This window comes from Crassostrea angulata, chromosome 5 (genome assembly GCF_025612915.1).
Source record: "Crassostrea angulata isolate pt1a10 chromosome 5, ASM2561291v2, whole genome shotgun sequence".
NCBI classification, from domain to species: domain Eukaryota; kingdom Metazoa; phylum Mollusca; class Bivalvia; order Ostreida; family Ostreidae; genus Magallana; species Magallana angulata.
In genome coordinates, this window is record NC_069115.1 from 9,856,381 (window position 1) to 9,862,271 (window position 5,891).

General features: G+C 31.6%; 1 pseudogene; it reads left to right on the forward strand.

Annotated features, from left to right (window-relative positions):
- The first annotated feature begins 573 nt into the window (after positions 1-573).
- Positions 574-3,998, forward strand: LOC128183766 (uncharacterized; annotated as a pseudogene).
- Positions 3,999-5,891: the final 1,893 nt, after the last annotated feature.

Below are 5,891 nucleotides of genomic sequence, written 5' to 3' on the forward strand. Positions count from 1 at the left end.
TTAAGTTTGAAAAAAATGATGACACTAAATTTTGCATTTATTTGGAAATTAGAGCGTCAAAGTATTATTTCCCAAATTGCTTTTTTAACATTTTTCATTGTAAAATTTAAAGTTTTTTTAAAAATTAATTTCTCTAAAAAGCAACCTGAATTTGTTTTGATTCTATATTAAATAAAAAATTCTTACATTGGTTTATAAGATTTATCAGTGAAAAACGGTAGTCACTGTGTATAAAAGAAATAACATTAAAAGCAAAGTAACAAAACTTTGATTTTGAATTTGTAATATTACCCCCCTTTTATGGAAATTTTCTGCGGCGGAGGTTCAATTAAACTAACAGGAAGTGGAAACCAAACATGTTGTCTGCTTAGTTGGTTGTAGTCTGCTTGAATTTGCAGAGGACTTACAGCAACTTGTAATGGTAGGTGATATTTTATAAATATCTCTGATCTATGCCAAAAATATTTAATGTAAAACATCTATATTGCTTCATAAACGAATAAAAAAATTGACTTTTTGATTGATTTTACAGGGAGTTGTGGTTGCTTGATATTTGTTTAAAATTACAGAGGAATGACATCTGATTCAACTTGTAAAGGTAAGTGTTGTTCCGTCAACATATGTGATGAGTTTAGAATAATTTCAATTAAATTGTTAATTTGTAAAATAAAAATACACTCTTTATCAATTTTACACAGATTTTTAGAAAGAATTGGAATGACTCATGAACTTTGTCTTAATTGTCATCCGCTTGAAGTTGCAGAGAAATGACAGCATCTTTTGAAAGTAAGTGTATTTTTGTCAGTATGTTGAATGGATTTCAAATAAGTTACCAGTAATAACGTAAAGCATTCATAAATTAATGCAAATTTATATGAAATTATGAAATGTATTAAAATAATACATAACCCCCCCCTCCCCCCCCCCCCCACTAAACATATAAAAAGACAGAATAGGCAATTTTAATTTTCAATTTTTAATTCCAAATCAAGCCTCTATAATGATAAGATTGCACTATTAAATTTAGATTCTGAGATGTAGTACATCTATGTTTGTTTAGGAAATACATGTATGCTCAATATCAGTTCATTAACAAGCTTTTATATTTATAAGATATCTTGTTCTCTTTTAGGTGGAAATCAGTTTGTCTGTAGCTTTTTCACACCGAATGATACCTGTGGACATATAATATACAAAAAGACCTGACCAAGACATATTATTCCTCTGACATGTTGTAATCTTTCCATAGATGCACACCTCCGACAGTTTTCAATTTGTCGGAGTATAAAATCAGAATCAGAATTATTCAAATTCAGAAAATAAGGGGAGGTTTCTTCAGTGAAGATGATGAAATACTTACTATCTGTCCAAAACACAGGTATGTGACATGTCTTACGAATGTATCATGTTTTATAATATGGTTATGAATATCAGACAATTAAATTCAAAGACTTGCTGAATTTAAATTAAACACCTTTTTCAATAAGAACATGTGATTAGTTTTGAAAGAGTTGCTTGTAAATCTCTGAATTAACAGAAAAAATGACCCATAGAAATTTCTTTTGCTTAATAGTGAATTAGGTTTTTCTCTATCATTTTCTCTCTATCTCAAAGCATTTAATTTAATTGTAGTAACTTTGCCTTCAGTTTGACAATGACAGACACTAGCTTGCAAATGACAAATTCATATGTTGTTTGCTTTGTTTTGTTTTTAATGTTTTGTATCAGGAAAAATAAGTACCGGTATAAAAGGACTTAAAGTGTACATAATTACTTGTACTTGTAAATTTAACTAAGCGCATTTCCTTATGCAATTGTTAATCTGTCTGTCCTCACTTATCTTTTTCTTCTTTAATATTGATGTTGCAATATATATCTGTACATTTACTGTGAATCAATCAATTATTACAATGCAAATAGAGGTAGATTCTTTCAGATCATCAAAAAGTTTGGCATTCACAAGAAACTTAATCTACCAGCACTAAGTCTACAGATTAATACTATAACGTCACAAAATGTGAAATAAGGAATTGCAAAGTAAATTTCAAAATTTTAACCATATTTTTTTATATTGAGTGACAATTGTAAAACTGCCAGTGAAACAAAAATTAAGCATTAGTAGACATAACTGGGAATGTAGAATTTTAAAAAATATGCCTGCCAGATTGAATATATCAAAAGTATGTGTAAAAACTTTTGATTTCATCATTACTTGACCAGGCAGTGGGCATTTGTGAAAAAAATGGTTAAGTAATGATACTCACATTTACAAATGAGTTTAAACATCTTATTTAGATATGTTCTTGGTGTTGGATGGAGGTCAAGTAGGATGTGTTCCCTTGGATGGACATGTAATCATCAAAGCAAGAGCAATTCAAAGGAACCATAACAAAAGAGCAGGCATTCTTTCTGAAGAGGTATTATGATTGTCTTATTAGAATTGGTTCAAGTTTGTCAATTATTTTGGTTATTATGGCATTGCGATTAAAAACACAGAATCTTTATTTCGCTCTCTCTCTCTCTCTCTCTCTCTCTCTCTCTCTCTCTCTCTCTGTTGATAAATGAAGCCTTGGTACAGTAAAATATACTTAAATTTTAAAAAAACCCAGAATGTGACAGTCTTCATGAAAACTTTTCAAACTAACAGCTACTGGGACCAGTAGTCTGTCAAAATATATTGGCCTGCAAAAAAATTAACTTGCCCCCATATATCCATAGGTTTAACTTTCAAATTTGATTACAAATTGTTTTAGACATTTATCTTTTAAAATATTTACAAGTCCATCATACTTGTCAATTTTTAATTTCACTGGCAGGAATAAGAAATTCTCTGGCCGCAGTCTTCGGACCACTGAGTTTTTGTAAAGACTAATGTTACAGTCCAAATTAAATAAATTTTTTACTGCTTTCAGCCATGTTGGCCCTTCAAACAGTTATACAAAATTAAACGTAGGTAATTAGATAATTGATTTTCTTTTTATTATCTCACCTGAGCTGAAAGCTCAAGTGAGCATTTCTGATTACTTTCTGATTACATCCATATGTCTGTCTGTCTTTCCATCCATCTGTAAACTTTTTGAGAACCACTGGGTCAGTTTTAACCAAGGAATATAATTAGATAAAATCTTTTGAAAAGTCTTTTAAAAAAGGGATTTGATGTTTAACATAGGAATATGTGCAGTAAATTTTAAAGATTTTTTTAAACAAGGTATACTAAATGTAGCTACTCTTAATTGATATTTTAGATATTTATGCCCCCCTTCGAAGAAGGGAGGGCATATTGCTTTGCTGCTGTCTGTCGGTTGGTCTATCGGTCGGTCGGTCCACCAACAGTTTCCGTTCATTTTCTTTGTAGAGGATGAACATATTGAAATGAAATTTAGTATACAGGGTTATCAGGATAATATCTAGGTCAAGTTCGATATTGAGTACGATCAAGCAATTTTCGAAAGAGTTATGGCCCTTGGACGTAGAAAAATTCCAGTTATTTGCAGTTTCCGCTCATTTTCTTCGCAGAGGATGAACATATTGGAATGAAATTTGGTATTCAGGTTTATCATGATAATATCTAGGTCAAGTTCGATATTGGGTACGATCGAGCAATTTTCGACAGAGTTATACCCCTTGGACTTAAAAAAATTCCAGTTATTTGCAGTTTCCGTTTATTTTCTTGTAGATGTTTCCAAAGGAGAGGGCATAAGTGTTTTACAAACATCTCTTGTTTGTTCTGATTCCATGAAGTAAATTTGATGAGCTATTGTTGCTCAGATTAGTGATGTGGCTTCTGGGCCTCTTGTTTGAATTTGTTAGATGATATCTCAATCATTTACTGTAATAGTTTTTCACTTTTACAGGAGTGTGTTCCAATTGTAGAAAACATCTTGTAAAAAGGATGGAATCAGATAAGGAGAATACACAAGGGGAAAATGAAGTAGACACATGTCCAGTTGGTTCTGCACAAAGGATGGGCTTTGAAGTCAAAACACGAGTTTAAGTGATTCCATGAATCTCAAAAATCTTTCTTGAAAGAGAAGTTTGAGGTTGGAGAAAGTAGTGGTCATAAACTTGACCCAGAAGATGTAGCCTCCGAGATGAGAATAGTGAGAAATGCAGAAGGAAAGCGCATTTTCAGAATTGATGAGTTCCTTTCAGGAAATCAAGTTTTCAGCTGTTTCTGCAGATTGGCCTTAAAAAGGAGGAGGATTCCTGTTATGATCAGATGGTTGGAGAAGAGGACCTAGAAGCTGAAAATGATTAAGACGATTTTTAGAAGCTTGGCAACTTAAGCATCTTATTAGAACTTCTGATTCACTATTTTTAGGCCACTTGAGTCACTCAGGTGACCTATTGCTATCTGTATTTGTCCGTCATCATTCGTTGTACATTGGTTGTAAACTTTTAAACATTTTTAGCTTCTTTTTTGAAACCACTGATCCAATTTAAACCAAAGTTAATATATGTACTAAAGAACATACCAGGTATATATTTATGATGAGGAAGAGTGCCTCTTCCAACATTGGGAAGTTCATGGCCCTGGGTCAGGTGTTCTGGTGTTAGGGTGGGGCTCTAAATGCAGTAGTTCTTTGAAAATATTCTCCTATGCTCCTTGGTATTAATCCGATGAAATAAGTATAAAGTTATGATAAGGAAGAATGCTTCTTTTCAAGTTATGAATTTAATGGCCCCTGGATCAGGAGTTTTCTTGTAAGGGCAGGGCTTTAATGATTATGTATAGAGTAGGGTGGTGTAATTTTTGCCCAATTATTTTTTTGTTCTTAAGATTTGTTAAATTATGTCATTGTATGTTATGCTACGACTTTTTAATATTTTTTTTAGAATTTCGAAAGTTTATTGGAATGAACTATCCCGGAATAATAAAACTGATTTCATAATAGCCCTTTAATTATAATGCACATGAATATACATTGAAAGGGCCACACTGCAGGTACTCAGGTGATCGATAAGAACCATGGGCCTCTTGTAAAATGTAGTATTGTTTGTGAGCTATGTGAACGCATCATGTATATTTTCAACTGAAACTCTTCACTTTGAACTGGTGAGGTTAGTCATTGTCGATGTCACAAACGGTGGTGACAAATTTGTGAAAAAAATTAGGAAAAACAAATTTAGGCAATGAACAAATGAATTTTTATATGTATGATGTCCTTCTGTTAAATGCAAGAAATATTAAAATAACTTTTATGTAACCTTAAGTCAAAATTTAACCTAAAACCAATCTGTATGGTTAAAATTGCATTTCTATTAAATAAGTAAGTAGAGTATATTCTGCTGTTATTTTGCTTAACAAGAAAACAATTTCAAACGATTGAAAAATTACCGCTATGTATAATGGTAATTTTCTGTTTAAAACAGTGAATAAATTTATCAAAATTGTAAAGTTTGTATCTCCGTCAAAGTGTGTCCTCTCTCTCTCTCTCTCTCTCTCTCTCTCTCTCTTTCTCTCTCTCTCTCTCTCTCTCTCTCTCTCTCTCTCTCTCTCTCTCTCTCTCTCTCTCTCTATATATATATATATATACATGTATATACACACAGAGAACACTGTTGCCATACAAATCTTTTTCATAATGTGTTTTTTATTATTATTTTGGTAAAGTTTTTTTAAATATCAAAATTTAAACATTTCATTATTGTAACTCATAAAGTGTGTGAAGGCTTATTAAACCTATCTCAACTCTGATTTGTATGGCAAAAATGTGTTGCTAGGGAGAACATAATGTTTCTATGGACATGATTTAGAAAAACCAAAGAGAATAGAAGTGATTGGAAAAAATTAAATAATGATGTTTTTAAAATATAAAATATAGATACATACAGTCATTAAAAACACAATCAAGGTCTGATTTCTGTGGCAAAAAATGTGTTGCTATGAT